The following is a 19,839-nucleotide window of genomic DNA, read 5'->3' on the forward strand; positions in this document are numbered from 1 at the left end:
GTGACTGGCAGAACAATAAAATGCTCTTTCCCTCGATGGCAGGAGACACAATTAACCTATGTAGCCACTCGCCGCCTGTTGCAGGTGTCGTTTGAGTCGTCGTCAAATGTACTGGATTCATAATTTTTGGGTCACTTATGTTTATTCTGGGAACATGGTTTCCCCCCAATGTAAGACTAAATTGCCCACATGGAATGTGTGACTGTGAGTGTGAATATTACTTTAAAGGGATATTTCGGTGGTTTGGATCAACTATGTATCCGATAGTTCATGTAATATGTACTGTATATTGACAATGTGATGTTAAATCCTCTCTCATTTAACGTTCTTAAAAGATGTCGATCGACAATTACGAATATTCACGGGGACCGCCATTTTAGCGAGTCACATGACCTACGTGGGCGGATGTGACTTATGAGGTGCGCACCAAAGTCTCGATTACATGGGTCACCGTTATGCCCAGCGGTGATTTCTCGGATTTATCCTCATCTGGCGGACCTCGTTCGTCAGGCGCAGCGTCATTCCCGTCTGAAGAACCATCTGAATATTCAACATTATTTACAGCCACAGGTTCAAATCTGCATGGACGTATTTCTCCGTCTTCCCGATCAACCGTTACTGCTATTTCTTCATCAGATGAGGATAAATCCGAGAAATCAGCGCTGGGCGTAATAGTGTAATCGAGCCTTTTGGTGCGACACCTCATACGTCATGTGACTCGCTAAAATGGCGGCGCCCCTGAAAAGTCGTAATTGTCGATAAAAATATTCTCAAAACACCATTAAATGAGAGAGGATTAGCATTATATTGTCAACATACAGTACATATTACATGACCTATCTGATACATAGTCGATCCAAACCACCGGAATTTCCCTTTAAGTATGCCGTGTGATATGAGCAGTCCAGAGGTGAACCTGCCTCGTGCCTCATTGTCAGCTTGGAAAGGATGAACAACATAACTGATTTAATGAGATATACCAGTACAGTCTTTAGTTCTCGTCTTTCCTTGAACAGCAGAATTCGTGAAAGTTTCGGATTGCGTTGTTGCAAGGAAATCTGGTTTTGGAATTCGGATTTAGAAATCGATGCTGTAGTTAAGTCCACCCTTTGTCACCTCAGGCAGCTGGAAAAGGTGAAGCCGTTTCTTACAGAGAAGCAATTTGAAACCGTAATCGTCACATCTTGGCTGGATTCCCATCATGCACTTTACTTTGTCCCCAAATGTCTCCGCATGGTTGAAAATGCTGTCGCTCTTCTCTTAACTGGAACACGTAAGAGGGAGCACACAATGCTAATTGTGGCTTCCACGATAGCTCAAGGCTTTGCCCTTGTGTCAGGTTTACCTATTAGACTGGACAAAAAGGAAGCAAAGACACCAGTTCAAGTCTCGCGAGGAGAGAGGAGAGGAGAGGGACTGTCTGGTACAATTCACCACTGCACTCTCTGATTATCCTCTCCTCAAAGTCTTTCAGTGTCTCGTTTGTTTTTATGGGTTTGTTTTAGGTTTTCGAAATTATATAGTATTTTCAGTGGTGCCACGAGGGCTTGGCTGCGAAGCGTCGGCCTCACAGTTCTGAGGCCGACCTTTACTGTGTGGAGTTTGCATGTTCTCCCCATGCCTGCGTGGGTCACTCCGGTTTCCTCCCACATCCCAAAAACACACGACAATTAATTGGACGCTCTAAATTGCGCCAAGGTGTGATTGTGAGTGCGGCTGTTTTTCTCCATGTGCACTTGCGATTGGCTGTCAACCAGTCCAGGGTGTAGCCAACCTCTTGCCCGTTGACAGGTGGGATACCCTCCAAGACCCTCCTGATGATAAGCGGCTCAGAAAATAGATAGGTGGATTATTTTTAGTTGTATATCACTTTGTTCCAGCTGCGTTTGTTTTTAAATTGCTCCATAAATTAAACTGACTGGAGTTGAGCGTTTTGCAAGTCCAACTGAACTCCGGGAACAGAATAGCAGTGTCCCAGTTCAGTGCATGTATCCTTTTGAGGCTGTTTAAAGATTTCACAATGCCTTGTAAGGGCTCTCCCAAGTGCGGCTTTCTTTTTCTGTCTTTTGGAAGGTGCAAGATTTAGAGGGTTATGGGTAAGGAGAAATATGTCATAAATTTTGCACTGTATTTCCTAGAAAGCCAATGTTATTAAGATAGTACAGGAGAGATGTGATCTCTGTTCTCATCTTTTGTGTGGAGCAACAGAATTCTGGACCAGTTCTAGACCAAAGAGGTCAGAGAGCACCGATACCAATTTTATTATTATTTATTTGTTGATTACGGCAAGAGAATGTGTATTCGTACCAAAAAAAAAAAAAAAAAAAAGGTCAGTCCTTGACATTTCCACATGGCTGTTGGCAAACAGACTTAATATAAAATGTTTGGTGAAGTGCAGTAGAGTAAGCGTCCACGTTTGCCCTGCCAAGCCGTGGAGAAATTAATCATCGTAGCATCAACATGGCCGTCCTCTCGAGAGGAGGCGGCGTCGCTCCACTCCGAACGGCGTGCCCATCTGAACACGGCGCAGCAGTTGGCGGCAAAGCGGGCCGGGGTCCTTTCCGACTTGGCCGGCGGACCTGCGCTGTCCAGGTGCTCGCCTTGCGCACGGCCCTCTGAGAAATCAAGCCGACTACGATATGAAAAACCGCGAGGGGAGACGGGAGCGGGATTTGGCCAGTCCCTTGTCAAGATGACGGAACGAGATGGGTGGGTGTTGAGTCCGCGATTGAGAGGAGAACACGGCGAGCGGGCATAAGCAGCAACGGAATACATGTAACGCTGTTATGTAATCAAAATGCAGAAAAATAATCAGTATTCCATTTGAATTATTCCATTACATTTATGTAAGTTCTCACAATATGGTGCAGTGAGCCACAATGACTAGCGTGATTGCACCTGCTACATTGTGAGTAAAATGGGGGATCGTTGATGCCATTTTGGCCACGCTTTAAATCAGGGGCGTCAAACTCATATTTTTCTCGCGGGCCACATTGTATTTCCGGTTTCCCTCAGGGGGCCGTTACGACTGTGAAACAAAAAATTTTGAATCGTCTCATCATATTTACATCATCAATTTGCGAACCAGTTTTGGAATCAGAAATCAAGGCTAACGTTTTTTTCCGTTTGTTCATCCATCCATTTTCTTTGCCGCTTCTCCTCACGAGGGTTGCGGGGAGAGCTTGAGCCTATTTTATTTTAATGGAATCTGACCCCAAACATTCCCCCCAATAATTAAAACCTCGACATCTGAAAATCTTACTGTGATAATTCCAAAAAATGTACTCTAACATGTCACAAAACGAAAGAAGTCTGCAAAGAAATGTGTTATTTAAAAAAAAAAAAAAAAAACAAGTTTCATAGATCCATTTCCATCCATTTTCTTAGCCGCTTATCCTCACAAGGGTCATGGGGAGTGCTGGAGCCTATCGCAGCTGTTAATGACCAGGAGCCGGGGTACACCCTGAACTAGGTACCAACCAATCGCAAGGCACATAGAGACAGACAACAGTCGCACTCACAATCACACCTAGGGGCAATTTAGAGGGTCCAATTAATGTTGGATGTTTTTGGGATGTGGAAGGAAACCCGAGAAAACCCACGCAGGCACGGGGAGAAAATAAACTCCACACAGGCTGGGCTGGGATCAAACCTCAGAACTGTGACGCCACCGCTTTACCAGCTCACCCACCGTGCTGCCTACTATTCATGTTTGGCAACATAAAAATGCGTGTGATATCTCAATGTTATCATTTATGATACATGACAATTTGAAATTTTGGTATCGATTTTTACAAAAATCATGAAAATTTGCCGCTGTAGATTTGGCTTTGCGGGCCACATAACATCATGCGGCGGGCCGGATCTGGCCCCCGGGCCTAGAGTTTGACACCAGTGCTTTAAACCCAAGGGGAGAAAGTTCCTCTTGGGAGGTGACATTAGAAACGGGCATGTGGGACCCTCAAAAGCGATAAGTTTTAAAAGCGACATGGTGGGAAAAGATTAAGTGACGAATTTTTGGACCATTCTGGGTAACTACTGTGTTGACGTATTATCTGTGCTTTTGATTGTGTCTTTAATAGCATATTTGGTATTGAAATAATCCCGAAGTAATACAAAGCACTCAAGTCACACTGTCCCACAGCATTGACTGTTTCGCATGGACTTTAATGGCGGCCCCGTCACTTTTTTTTTTTTTTTTTGACCTACACCTCCCCCCGATTTATTCCGCTTCCACATTATTATCAAGGCTTGGAGCTAGATTGTTCTATTCACGGCATTTCCTTCACTTTCATGAGCAATTTCCCATTTTCGTCGCTGTACGAGCTCGATAAATGCGATTTGATTTTATTTCCTCGGGATAGTGAAACCCCCCCCCCCACCCTTCAATTATATCGGCCAATTTGTTGATTCAGTTGATTTTTTTTTTTTTTCTTACTGCTGTATTGTGTGTGGCGGCGGAATGCAATTGTTCCCCCAACTTCAGTCTTTCCCCCTTTTTAGTTCATTCAATCAAATACATGCCACAGTGCATTGCTTTCCATTTGGAAATGTCATTTTTCCTGAAAATATTATGACTGTCATTACAATGTAAGGATGTCACTGTTTTATTTAGCTAACATGCCGCAAATTATTTACAATTAGATTCAGTGAATAAATTCGCATTAGTGTAATATACTGCGAGTTTTCACCAGCAGTACAATTATTGATCCAAGCATCATCCATCCATGAGAACTAATCTTGGTTCTCCATATTACTCGTTATCGCATGATCACAATTAGTACAATTAATACAGAGCAATTTTTTTTTTTTTTTTGCTCACCTTAATTTTGAAACCATGAAAACAATTTATTTTTTGGTACTCTGGCTTCCTTTCACGTTCCGAAAATAATGCTTGTTAGTTTTATTCAAGACTCAAAATTGACCATAGGTGTGAGTTTAAGGTTTATATATATATACACACATCCATTTTCTTCGCTGCTTATCCTCACGAGGGTCGCGAGGAGTGCTGGAGCCTATCCCAGCTGTCAACGGCGCAGGAGGCGGGGTACACCCTGAACTGGTTGCCGGCCAATCGCAGGGCACATGGAGACAAACAGCCGCACTCACGATCAGACCTAGGGGCAATTTAGAGTGTCCAATTAATTGTTGCATGTTTTTGGAATGTGGGAGGAAGCTGGAGTGCCCGGCGAAAACCCACGCAGGCACGGGGAGAACATGGAAACTCCACACGGCCAACGCATGTATATGCATTATACATGTATTATCTATATATGCCGCTGGGGTTGGCTCCGAACTCATCAGGACAACCACAATAGAAAAAAGATGCGTAAACATTTCATGATTAAAATTTCACAAATGTTGTTGCTAGGTAGAGTTCAATAGGCTCAATTGTTTGTGCACCGTGGACCAATGGAATAATAATAATAATAATAATAATGAAAAAAAACATATTCCAGGGTGGGCCACCATACTTTTTCAATAACAAACCCCTGATACAAGCAACAATGAAGTGCACGACCGTATCTTTGCACTCTTCACGGTGGCTGAGCGTCTGCGGCGTTTCTTGAAAATGGCCGCCCTACTCTCCCCCGGCGTCCTCTCCGGCTCGGTTTTGTCATCCCTCCTCTCCGAGCGCTCCATCCCCGATGCCTTTTCTTATTCTCCTACACTCTTCACGCCGATGCACTCCGCCTCCCGGATCCTTACCTTACCTCGGAGAATCCTCCCCTCACAACTTGTGACATCATTCTTCACCTCCCTCACGCTGCCGTCCTCTCTCGTCTCATTTCGTCTCCCCGCTTTCAGCCGCCGGCGTGGGAGGAACGAAAAGGATTAGAGGAGAGATAGAGAGAGAGAGAGAGAGAAAGAGAGGGACTAAGCACTAAATGATGGTATTGAGTTCAGGAGAAAATAAACGTGGGCCTCTCACAGTGAGCGAGTGAGAACTGAAGTTGTCTTCTTGCACATCTAATGTGATAAGAGCACAATGAAGTCATTTCACAATGATGGCTTAAGCATCGCGAAGGACGGACGGACGGAAGGAAGGAAGGAATGAAGGAAGGAAGCCTGCTGCCGTTTAGAACGTTAAGCCGCCTCGTGAGAGAGCCAAAAATGTAGCGGATCTATTTATGCTTAAAAGTGCATTAGCTAATTCACGCGGCCACCTTTCCGGCTAAATGTTGAACAATGCTTGTTCGGAGCATTCGCCGGGTAAATGCAAATTCCGAGGGGATCCGTCAATCCATTTTCTGAGCCGCTGATCCTCACAAGGGTCATAGGAGTGCTGCTGCCTATCCTGGCTAACTTCGCATATATGTATTTCTAATTGATATTGTAATTTTAAGAAAATTATCTGACTAGTTAAATAACTCCTGTAATTAAATTTATTCTTTGAGCAATTGACAAATTTTTGCCTTGATAACTATTTAACAAGAGTAACTGCCAGGCTGACTTCCTTACCTGTTAACTAACACCATGATTGACTTAACTATGTATTGTACTACAGTGAAAAAAATAAGTATTTGAACGCCCTGCTATACTGCAAGTTCTCCCACATAGAAATCACGTAGGGGTCTGAAATTTTCATCGTAGGTGGAGAAGAAAAGAAAAAAATCCAGAAATCACATTCTATGATTATGCAATTCATTATTATGATTAATTATTATGCAGCTAACGACCTGACACAGGTGCATCTGATTCAGGATGATACAAGGAGCGGAGGTCGATTTTTAAAGGCGGACTAACAGGTCTTTGAGGGTCAGAATTCTAGCTGATCGACAGGTGTTCAAATGCTTGTTTATGGCTGTATCACAAATAAATCATAAAAAAAAAAAAATCATACATTGCGATTTCTGGATTTTTTTTCTTTTTAGATGATATATCTCACAGTGGACATGCACCTACGATGAAAATTTCAGACCCCTTCGTGATTTCAAAGTGGGAGAACGTGCAATATAGCAGGGTGTTCAAATACTTATTTTCTTCACTGTGTTTGATGGAGTGACTGACAATTGCAACTCACTCACTCACTCACTGTCTGTCTGTCTGACTGGCTGAATAACCAACTACTATGAGTAATGTAATAACTGAAAAATGAACTTGCAGCCATTGGCCCCTGTAACTAATTTACAGTAACATATATTGACTAACTATCTGACTGACCACTTGACAGACTACTAGTAGCCAGCAGACTAGTTGAATGAATAATTTACTGTAACTAACTATAGATTGGTATTCTTCTCTTTTGGCATTACTAAGTCCAGAGCAATTGTGAGTGTGGTAAGGAAGTGAAGAAACGGGTCCAAGCGGGTTGGAACAGCTGGCGGAAGGTGTCTGGTGTTCTATGTGACAGAAGAGTCTCCAGTAGGAGGAAGAGCAAGTCTATAAACCAGTGGTGAGGCCGGCCATGATGTACGGATTAGAGACGGTGGCACTGAAGAAACAACAGGAAGCAGACCTGGAGGTGGCAGAAATGAAGATGCTGAGGTTCTCGCTTGGAGTCAACAGGTTAGATAGGATTAGAAATGAGCTCATTAGAGGGACAGCCAAAGTTGGATGTTTTGGGGACAAGGTTCGAGAGAGCAGACTTGGATGGTTTGGACATGTCCAGAGGCGAGAAAGTGAGGAAATTGGTAGGAGAATGCTAAGGATGGAGCTACCAGGGAAGAGAGCGAGAGGAAGACCAAAGAAAAGGTTGATGGATGTTGTGAGGGAGAACATGAGGACAGTTGGGTGTTAGAGAGGAAGATACGTGAGATAGGCTTATATGGAAAAAGATGACACGCTGTAGCGACCCCTAACGGGACAAGCCGAAAGGAAAAGAAGATGATGACTGAATAACTCCTGTAACTAATGAACAAAGTACAAAATCAATTGGCCGGGTGTTGAACTTGCTAATTAAGTACCATAACTCACAAACTAATCGACTGGCTGACAACAGTAACTTCAAATATGGCTGACTAACTTGCACATCCAGCCAACCATTTTCTGATCCCCTTATCCTCACAAGGGTCACTGGAGCTCATCCCAGTTGTCTTCGGGCAGGAGGCGAGGTGCACTCTGAACCGGTTGCCAGGTGACCACTGTGACCACATTAAAGCAAAAAAAAAAAAAAAACCGACAGGCCGGCCGTGTTGACGTCACGTCGGAGATGAGAATAGACCAATAGATGAGGCACGATGACATTTGTTCGCCGGCGCCGCGTGTTTGATGTGCTCAGGCCGGGCAGACGTCATTAAATTCCTCCCTCATCTTCTCGCACTTTGCGGCAGTGTCACCGAGTCCTGGCAGCCTCGTCACCTCAGTGGGCGCGATATATTGGGAGCGCCCCAGTCGCCTTCATGTTAGTTTGCTTGCACTTGCGTCTTCTTTGTGAGCACTCTGGGTTTTGTGCTGTGAATTTTGCGATGGGAAATGAGAAAATTAACGTTAATTTAAAATCTGTTCTCAGGCTTAGCGCAAATAGTAGTTAACCCCTATCAATACTAAAATCTAATTAAAATAACACCTTAGGACAGTCATTAATGTCATTACTAAATGAACAGAGATGAATATTAGCAGATAAACTGATCATAAATTCACCCTCCGTATGCACCGGGTGCGTAATCTGAGTTCATTCCAAAAGTGTCCTTTACCAACAATTTATAGAAAACGACCCGGAGCAAAGAACCGTTACGTAACTTAATGTTTGCAAGGGAGCGTGTGCGCTCGGTTCCAGCGTAGTCATCAGTGGATTATTTGATATTTTTAAAACGCTACACAGTCATTTATTGCACTGTGCGACTAAGGCGTGCGAGAATTAATGTTACCCTGTTATGCAACTGACGCATAAAGAGCCGTAAAAGGCTTGCTGTTGCGTGCGGGAGCCGTTACATCTCCTCACGACCTCTTTTATTATTGTTCGACTCATTAAGATTGTTTGCAAAGTTAACTAAAATGAGTGTCGCCATTTGATCGAGTGCAAAAGCCACTTAGCCTAAATTTACTGTAGTTTATCATAACGGTATATTACCGGATTATGGCTTTATTTTTAGTAATACTGTAGACACCTGGAATTACCAAAAGTTAAAATTGTATAGGGCAGATACACAAAATCCATTTTCCATCACCTGGCAGCAGCTGTTTATAACTAAGATGCCTCATATTTTGAAACCATCATACTTGTACTCAAATCATCTGTCCCCATTTAAATGAATAGAAATGTTATTAATCTGTTCTAGCAAGCCACCAAAAGTGATTTTGAAACAGAAAAATGGCACTCTATGATATTATTTTGACTCCTGGTGTGGACGACTTAGCCAAAGGTAGAGCCCAGGTTGGTTAGTGACCTAGTCAGTCATTGTGGCATACAGTATGTCTCATTTCACGAGAGCCAAGTCTGGTCTGCCAACATTGTAGACCAAGCCACTGAATCATCACTTTAAATCTACTTTTCCTGTTAATCAACGTGGTGAAGGGATACACTGGAAGTGGGGCGTATGTTGTCATACAGACCCTTGTACACTCGAGTGCTTCCGAGGATTAAATGTTCTCGACCGCCAAAAATGTGCGAACATGGCAGCCAGCTGAGCTAGTTCATAATTGATCTAATGCCACACACTTGGACAAGGAAAGCTGAAGTAATTAGCCACCGCCTTGCAGCCGCTCCAAGCGCAATATTTCTTGACGCGTGAATCTGCACTCTGCCGCACTCACAGGCAGGTGTTATTCCTAAAATAACGTTAATCTTACGTATGAAAAAACGGACCCCCACAATTGTCTAATAAGTAGCGCTTTTCCCTTTCTAGACCTCTAAGCATCGCCTATCAAAGTCACGTTGACCTTTGCTTTTGGCTCCTTGTTCTGCAGTCTTTAATCCGTGATTACTCGATGCTGAAATATCACGAAGACCAATGAGTTCAAGTCAAAACGTTAACAAAAACAGACAAGCGCAAATTGTGTATTTCACCAAACCACATAACTTTCTGACTGAAGCGTAATGCCAATAAAATCTGAAATGACAAAGATGGCCTAATGAAACTAGTATCTAGTTACATACCTTTAAACAACACATTAAACACAAATGGTGCAGCAAAACATAAAGACAGAGCATATAACAATACTCACAAGGATACAATACATTACACGTATGTATGAATTTCACTGCTGCACAATGTCAATTAAAAAAGTGGCAAAACTGTTTCAGTATATGTACTCAATTATTGCATTGATTATTATATTACTGTATATTTTATATAGTGTATATATTTTGACACACGTGATTGACTTTCACGGGCCACAAAAGATGATGTGGCAGGCTGTCATGAGCAAGGCTAGGCCACGGCCAAGAGGGCTGCCTGTAGGACTCTCCGCTTCTACGCGTAAGTTAGAGTAACCCAAGTCACAGCGATTCTGTGCCCTTTTGTTTGATCCTGTCCTGTTGAGTTAGTTTTCTCCAGAGTCATCAAACCCTTGCTGTATGTCTTTTGGATCCCGCCTAGCCTAGCGTTTCTGTACCTCTGCCTTGTCGGACTGCTACATGCTACATGACCCAGTTTCCGGAATAAACTCCATTGAACATTATGCCTTTGCCTCAAAGTCCTCCATTTGGGACCGCCCCCGCACCGGAGGTTCGTGACAGCGGGCCAGATCTGGTCTCCGGGCCTTAACACTTGTGACCCACATAGTCACCATACCTGCCACTAATGGGCAACCCTCATAATTTTGTTCATGCAAGACCTTCGTCTCGGTTGAGCCCAGTTGAGCGCTTAGATTTTTGTTTATTATAGCACATCATCCAAATATGATGCGATGTTGCCACAACAACCCTAATGATCAGAGATTATATTCACTAACGGCACCATAACTACATAAAAAATCACTCTAGCAGAAAAGTACTAGAGTATTTTGGGCTATGCAGTCGGCTAAATCAGAACAGATGAGGACAGCTTTATGAAGAACATCCTGTACATTTCATAACCGATGACGACAGAACTGCCGCAATTGTGCATAATACAATATGACGAATTTGTTGCTGTATTAAAATCCTCTTTGCCAAAAAGACATTTTATTTTTTTTATTGTGTTTGCTTTGCCCCAAGCAGATCCGAGATGTTTTGCTTAGTTGTGAGTCATGTTAGATTTTAATCAAGAAGACGACAACTCCCAGGATCCCTTGGGGCACCTCACAACTCTTTTATGAGTTGTCTTAGAGAAGATTGTCGAGGCTGAAAACTGCAAAATGACAAAAAAAAAATCTTTTGTTAGACTTAAAAAGGGCAGTGTCTGTTATTGATATTTCACATTATTGTCATAAAACCTTTATGAACTGTTCAGGGACCATTTAAAGTACAATTTTAATATTTACTAATTCAACCACGCGGTTTTAATTAGTATCAGTCTGTTCCTAACAATAAAACACACTTTAAACACTCCCGTACGTATAAAAAATGTAATCAACCACCAGTAAAACGTTAAACCATAACACTCGCATTAAACACTTTTTTTTTCCACAAGTGACAACGTGAATAACGGCAAGCCGGTCGGTGGCTCCCAAGCTAGCAGCCAGTACGAAACGCTAACTTAGCAATTTTCATATTCACGCAGAGTCTAATACCTCAAGCATCTGGCCATCTGTTTATCTTTATTATTTTTTTTAATATGACACAGATCCTCAATAAATGAATCACAACCTTATCCCAGCTGACCTAAATTTAGAGGCCTACTTGAGTCGCCACCCAATCGCAGGGCGCAGGTATTGACAACCATTGCAGACCGATGGACAATTTAGACTCTTCACTGAACCACACTGGAAGGCATCACCCAGATTTGAACCCCAAACCTCAGAATTGAGGCAGACATGCAAAGTTTTCACTGAGTGACACGATGACATCCATAAGAGATGCAACTCAGTCCTTTAATTGTTAATTATGAATTTCGTCCAGTTCAGTTTCATCACTGTGTTTCTTTCAGCTTGTCCCGTTAGGGGTTGCCACAGCGTGTCATCTCAGATGAACGCTCATATTTGTTTGGCACAGTTTTTACCCTGGATGCCCTTCCTGACGCAACCCTTCTCGGGGAGTGGAGGCCCCAGTGGGATACGAACTCACAACCGCTGGTTTACCAAACCGATGCTCTAACCACTGAGCTATGGGTCCTCTGTGGTAAACATCCGTAGAACCGCTTCAATGACTTTTCATAAGAAAGTGAAATGCGTGATGAAGCTCAAGCTGCAATGCAATGCACAGCCTTGAGGACAAGGCTTTTCGGCAAGCAAAGGATGGTTTGAAAAATTTCAAAAGCATGTGACAATCTGGAGAAAGAAAACGAACTTACCAAAATAAAAGCCTTTTCGAAATACACTACTCTCAAAAAGTTGGTGATTTAGCTCTTGAGGATGAACGTAAAATGCACTGACCTTTAAACAGAAGTAAATACGTGCCACCAGGATTTGAATTAAAAATGCCAGTGAAAATTTCATGTTATAAAATTCACATTGTTATTTCGAAGTTGGTCACATGACGTCACATACTAAGAAAGCGTAATTGGATGGGTGTTGGGTTCTGACCTGAAGTAACCCTGCCTTCTTAACACTGAATTTAGACGGTGAATTTCAGACAGCCAATTGTAGTCAGTTGAAATTCAGACGGCGAATTTTGGCCACTTGAATCTCAGGAGACTGAAAATATTGCGTTTGAATTTTAAAGGTGGAATTTTTTTTTCCATGGCCAATTTATTAACATTGCAAAGTTAAACTGAAATACAGCCATGTGAATTTTACAACATGAAATTATAAGTGGCATTTTTAATTCAAATCTCGGCGGCACATATTTACTTCCATACCTTTAGCGCTGAACATATTTCAACCTTCTGTAAACTTCTGAATGTCCAGTTGTTCAATGTTTTTGGACTTTTTGTGCAACTTATTATCTAAGAAGAAGCCGAAAGGCAAATTTCACAACAGGTGTTTCATCCATGAACAATTTAATCAATTCCTGGTTACACGAATACTTAAATGCTCCTCTTTGTCGTGACATTCTAATTTTGACATGACGCGATTGCAAGTCTGGAAACAGGGTGTGCTCAAATGAAAGTTGCAACTGAGCTTGGAGTTTCTCCAGGAGGACTGAAAGAGGCAGAGGGAGCTTAAGCGCTGTGATACAAAACGGCAGCTTTCACCAAAAACAAACATCGGACATTTTAGAGAAAGTGAACTGAAGTATCTCTTTAAAGGTCAGTGCATTTCAGGTTCCTCCTGCAATTTCCTACGAAAAGTCGATTTCCCCCAACTTTCTGGGAGTCGCGAGTGTCTGACGCTGGCGGAACTGAAGTCAAGTCAGGTGCCCTCGTGTGATATATGGCGACGGTTCCACCTTTTTTTCGCCGGTGCACCCATTACCGCTCGGCATGATAACCCCCCACCCCCCAAACCACCTCGCGTTCTCACATTCACGCCGCAGCCAGCCAGCCAGCCAGACATGAAAGCTCGGGTGGTTCAGAGGAGCTGTTAACCAACATCTGGGAAACATAACTGCTGAATATTACTTGTAGATGGAGTCTTGCTTCTTTACACTTGAGCTGTTTGCTTATAATAAGGCAGCGGGAAATGATTCCCTTGATCCTAAAAAAGACATTTTTTGGGTTGGGCTTCATGTAAATAAATGACTTGGAGCGCATCTCAACTAGATGAAATCTAGACTTTTTTTTTCAATTGAACACAAAGCTCTTATTGTGTTGTATACTGTACATGGCAGATGGATACATGGGTAAATTGTACCATCTGCCATCTAGTAGAAGAGTATTTGAATGTTCTCCCTGTCACTATTAATCACCAGCATAGATAGATAAACAAAGATACATTATTTGTAATGAGAGATACTTTTAAAGAAGGTATGTTATATAAAATATGACATTTTCCACGGCATCTAACATTGGTATGCCCATTTTTAGAGATGGACTGAATATTTCAATGAATTTCTCTCATCTTTTCTTATATAGTACACAGTCTCTCCTTATCCTCACCCGTTTCCCGTTGCTTGCAGCCATCTGCTTTTTCCTTGAAAATCGCACCATGTTTTTGTGGTTCAGTGAAAAATCAAACGGTGATGTCTCAAAACACAAGACAGGGTGAGATGTCTGGTGCCTAAGCGCTTGGTGTGTGGCGAACATCCATCCATCCATTTTCTTTGCCGCTTATCCTCACAAGGCTTAAAGAGAGTGCTGGAGCCTATCCCAGCTGTCAACGGGCAGGAGGCAGGGCACACCCTGAACTGGTTGCCGGGCACATCGAGACAAACAACCATTCGCACTTAGAATAACACCTATGAGCAATTTAGAGTGTCCAATTAATATTGCATATTTTTGGGATGTGGGAGGAAGCTGGAGTGCCCGGCGAAAACCCACGCATGCTTGGGGAGAACATGGGAACTCTACACAGGCGGGTCCGGGATTGAACCAAGGACCTCAGAACTGTGTGACCAACAATTTACCAGCTGATCCACCGTGCCGCCGTGTGGCTAACAATATAGTTTTATATAATAGTTATAGTCACTGATGGTGTAGCGATACACACACCTGCCTCTGGTGCGGGCAGCGTGGGATCGATTCCCGCTCAGTGAGGATGTCGATATCTGCCCTTCGACTGACTGCTGACCATTTCAGGGTGTAGACCGCCTTTCCCCCGAAGCTAGCTGAGATAGGCTCCAGCTTTCCCGTGACCCTTGTGATGATAAGCTGTTTGGATAACGACATGACAATGACATAATAATAGTTATTATATTATAATTACAGAAGTATTATGTTTTAATGATGGACCACTGAAGTCACATTTGAAAGCATCGCGATAATGGCAGTGGGTTTGACCTACTGTTTTTTTTTTTCAAATACGACATTTTGATATTTGGAAACTCTAAAAATATCCAATTTTTTCACCCTGAGATTGGATGAATTTTTATCAAATGATCCAAAGTAAAACAAATGTGAAACTATTTAAAATGCAATTCCTCCATACAGGTGTGACACAGCTTGTTTGCAGCAAGGTTGTTCCCAATTGAGTTCGACCTGTGTGTATGAAACTGGATTTTCGATTTACCAGGGTGTGTTGAATTGTTGAATCAAGGAAAATGGTGGCGATGGTGGGACTCTTAAAACTGTAAAACGGCATACGCCATTAAGACCATTAATGAAGCAGTATCGAAAACAGTCGAGGTTTCCATCAGATGGTCTGTGAAGGTTCATGATGGCATCTTGAAAAAACAGCAAAAGAGTAAAACCACGTCGTGAATATTAAAAATTAAAAAACAGAATGGTCAGAGAGTGCCTTGTGCGATCTGCAGCTGCAAAAATAAACATCTATGAAAAAAAATACAGATTCCATTTGATCTGAAATACTACAGATCAGCCAGGCTATTGTTTAAAAGATCCGTAGTTCATCATTTCATATAGACGAGGATTTTCCTGGCCCACGTTCCCGGCACGTGAACAGCATGTAAGGGTTAATTAAATCCCCTGCAGATCCGTTGTCCAAAAAAAAAAAAAAAAAAACGTGTGAAATGAGTAAGTACCGTTGTCTGACACCAGGGGGCTACATTGAGCTTCAGTTTGTTTCTTTACTCCTGCACTCAGATAAACACACAATGAAAACAGCTCCCCGCCGTCCATCTGTCGCAACGTAAACCGAAAGCTCGGCAGCCACAGAGAACCCAAGGAGGGGCTGGAGACGTGTCAAGGGGGTCTTTTCCGATTTAGAGGGCGTCGTTGGGGAATAAACCGGCGCTTATGTGAGATGAGCGTAGACCAGAAGGCCAGCGAGGAGAAGGATGAGATGGAGGCGGGGAGGGAGGAGGGAATCTCGTCAAACCCAAACACCTAATCAATCCTGCGCTGCAGCATGCGCCGTGCCAGCGAAACCGAAAGCCAGTCAAAGTTGAGTGCAAACCAGAACGCGCAGGAGCGCTCAGATGACGGCCAAGGTCAAACACCAATGCGGTGGAAGTCAAAGTTGAAATTTGATCACTGTCCAGCACAAGTTTAGAGGGGGAAAAATAAATAAAATGCAACAGACTAGAAATGTGAGTGCGCAGCTCGTGCACCTACGTCATAAAATCTCCTGACTTTTGTTTACCTTGCCGTGTTGCTGGTCAAGCTAAGCATTGCTCAATGCTAAGTCGGTTGGAGACGACACGGAAATATGTCTCCGACGCCCACAGTCTTGTCCGATACTGTCAAGACATTTAGAAGGTGAAAATAAAGGACGGTACGTGGAAAAATTAGATAAAGTCGGTGTAGAGGACCCGTATTTAATGCCAGAAGGAAGTGAAGAAACGGGATAGAACAGTTGGCGGAAGGTGTCTGGTGTTCTATGTGACAGAAGAGTCTCCGCTAGGCTGAAGGGGAAAGTTTATAAAACAGTGGTGGCCGGCCATGGTGGACGGATTAGAGACGGTGGCACTGAAGAAACAACAGGAAGCAGAATTGGAGGTGGCAGAAATGAAGATGTTGAGGTTCTCGCTCGCAGTGAGCCGGTTGGATAAGATTAGAAATGAGCTCGTTGGAGGGACAGCCAAAGTTGGATGTTTTGGAAGGAACAAGGTTAGAGAGAGCAGACTTTGACGGTTTGGACATGTCCAGAGGTGAGAGAGTGAGGAAATTGGTAGGAGGATGGTAAGGATGGAGCTACCAGGGAAGAGAGGGAGAGGAAGACCAAAGAAAAGGTTGATGGATGTTGTTAGGGAGGACATGAAGACTGTGGGTGTGAGAGAGGAAGATGCACGACAGAGGCTTAGATGCAAAAAGATGACACATTGTGGCAACCCCTAACGGGACAAGCCGAAAGGAAAAGAAGAATAACTACTGTAACTAATGAACAACTGGCTGGGTGTTGAACTTGCTAATTCATGAAGTACCGTAATTTACAAACTAATCGAATGGCTGACAACAGTAACTTCAAATATGGCTGACTAACTTGCACATCCATCCATTTTCTGAGCCCCTTATCCTCACAAGGGTCACGGGAGCCCATTCCAGCTATCTTCAGGCAGAAGGCGAGGTGCACCCTGAACCGGTTGCCAGGTGACCGTGGACATTAAAGCCCAAAAAAAAAAAAAAAGAACGACAGGCCCCTAATCGGGACAAGTCGAAAGGAAAGAAGAAGAGAAACAAATGGACTCTCGTCGCATTCTAGCCTACGTGGGAAAATAGTCTTGGAGTAGGTGCAACTGTATCCGACTTAATTGGTGCGGGGATGCCAACATGGACGCCCCCGTTGGCTAGGACAAGATGTATTTGGCAAACCTCGAGTGCGACAGGCAAGTCAGGAGGGAAAGGTGAGGGAATAAAGCGCAATAGCGACGTTGGGCGAGTCAGCCAAGGGACAGCGCCGAGGCGCGGGTTGCCTCAGATGCAGAGGAGAGGATGACAAGACCGGAGCCGCGAGGGGAAAGGGGGATGACAAAGGTAGCAGGATGTTGAGCAGCGAGACGGCTTTTGGAGAAGACCACAGGAAGAAGGAATTTGGGAAGACGCTGACATCTCCAGCGGAAGCGTTGTTTGTCTAAATGAAAACCTCACTTGTGCGTCTCGCCGCTGCGCGGCTTTGCACTTCAGAAGGCGCCACCGCCTTTGCTCGTTTGCATGCGTGTGGCGAACATCAATATAATTGTCATGAGCATACAGCCAGAGGTGTGTGTTTGTGTGACAGGGAGCAGCTGCGTCTATGACAACAAAACGCTAGCCAGACGACAACGCCGCCGTGTTTTCGAAGGCCTGAGGCGGGAAAATACAGAGCTCAGCTTGTTTGCCTGTGATGGATAAGAATGCATCAGGCTCCGCAAACAAATGCGTACGTGCGCTCTGTGTCTTTTTTTTTTTTGGTTTTGTTTTTGTTTTTTTTACGTGCGGGCTTTCAGCATCATGTCGCCGCAGACGTATCCACAGACGAGCGGGCCGGGCCGACTCTGCTGACGCAAGGTCAAACTCGCAGGCGCCTGTCCCAGGATGCCTCCGAACAGATGTTGCTATCGCACACGTACATGCACACACACGCACATCAGTATGTCCGTTCACTGGACTCTCTCCTGGGACTACGCCTCATGCAGTTGTCCATAGTGGACCTTTAAATCCAGTTGGTAAAAAAAAAAAAAAAAATACTGTAATTTCCGGCCAACGGAGCGCATCTGGTTATAAGCCTCACTGTATTTCATTTGTAAAGGAAATACCATTTGGTACATACGCCGCAGTTGTGTAAAAGCCGTTGAAACCTGCATTTAAACACAAGGTATTTACAAAGAGAGTAATGCTAGTGCCGCGTTAAAGCTAGTGCTAGCGCTAACAGGGCCAGTTAAATAAAACTTATCGGTAAATATCACTGAGACACGCCACTAACGGAGCACTAACGCTACTGCAGTGCTAACAGGGCCCGTTTAAAAAAAAAAAAACTAAACATACTGGCAAAAGTCACTTTCCTCGGCACATATATTCCACCGGTCTCATTCTCACCTTTTCCGCTCGAGTGCCCCCTTGCGGCCGTTAGAAAAAATGCACAAATTAGCTGCATAAATCGCAGGGTTGAAAGAGTGTTGGAAAAAAAATCGCGGCTTGTAGGACACAAATTACAATGCATAAATACAAATACATTTGGCAAAGTTGTTATCGTGAAAAATTGAAACCCTTCTCCAAAATATGGTGTATTGTGCATGCCAGGCCAGTAGCTGGCGATAGAGTTTACATTTATATTTTTGAAAACGTGAACAAGTCAATTCGATCCGGCCCTTTTCGGCGGTGTGCCTACGTGACGCTAAGTTGACGGCACATTCCGTGTATGTAGACGGCAAGAAAACCAGAAGACCAGGGATGCAAGTACATTGTACTGCATATGGTTGCGTACACCGCTGTACAATTAAAACAAGGGAACCAGGAGTAACAACGAATATTAGTTGTGGAGTCTCTCGATTGATGTCTCGGCAGGTGTTTTCCTTGAGGGTGGTAAACAATTGGTTGTTTTTGTTGCCCGGTGTGATTAGGGGGTGAAAACTAATGCGTCCTTCACACGTCTTGTCGCAGAACAGCTCGTTAGAGCCACTGGAGGTATTGGATGAGGCGACCTTTGGAGGGAGAGATGACAGGATGTTGTTTTGTTATTATATAGACGTGATAAGTGATGCCTTACACCTCCTCCTCAATTTAGAAAATACTTTTTTTTCCACTTTGGCTTCTCTGGACCTCATTCTGGACCCAAAGAAGTCCGGCTGTCAATGGTTGCCTTGTCTCCCCGATGTTAGGGTCAGAATCAGAATCAACTTTATTAGCCAAGTATGTAACAACAATTTTTCGCCCGGTAGCGATTGCCGCCCTAGTACGACAGACATGTTGAGTATGAAGAACAACAGGCGGTTGTTGTAGACCTGGAGTGCCCAGACTGTTTTACTCCAAGATCTACTTGCCAGCCTCTTGCGAGCTACCGACGATGATGATGCTCCCAAACAGTTTTAAGGTTAATGTTATATTTAAAATACAGAATTAGCTTTTTGTGCACTGTATTGTCTGTGCTTTCATCCTGGATCAGGCTGTGCCAAGGTGGAATTTTAAAATTACACAAAATCTCATCCTGCATTTTCTACTTTGGCCTCAGACCAGACCTTTCCCACTCAGAAAAGAGAAAATCTCCTCCAGTTTAACCGCTTTTTCTTTTATTCATGTACTCTGACAGTCATTGCATCTTAAAACAACAGCATTTCTTTTTTTTAACTTTCTCCATTAATATCGAAAGTAAACATCAGCAGCGTGTCTAGCTCGTCTTTGCTCTACGTTGCCCAGACTGTGGACGCTGTCATTATAAAACACATTGATGGGCTGCGTAAGTACT

General features: G+C 43.5%; 1 long non-coding RNA gene across 1 annotated transcript in view; it reads left to right on the plus strand.

Moving 5' to 3' along the window:
* Positions 1-19,839, plus strand: part of LOC133501893 (uncharacterized) — a 207,149-nt gene that overhangs the window by 117,264 nt on the left and 70,046 nt on the right. The gene's annotated exons all lie outside the window — the stretch shown is intronic.

The sequence above is a fragment of the Syngnathoides biaculeatus genome, chromosome 6, assembly GCF_019802595.1.
Source record: "Syngnathoides biaculeatus isolate LvHL_M chromosome 6, ASM1980259v1, whole genome shotgun sequence".
Classification (NCBI taxonomy): domain Eukaryota; kingdom Metazoa; phylum Chordata; class Actinopteri; order Syngnathiformes; family Syngnathidae; genus Syngnathoides; species Syngnathoides biaculeatus.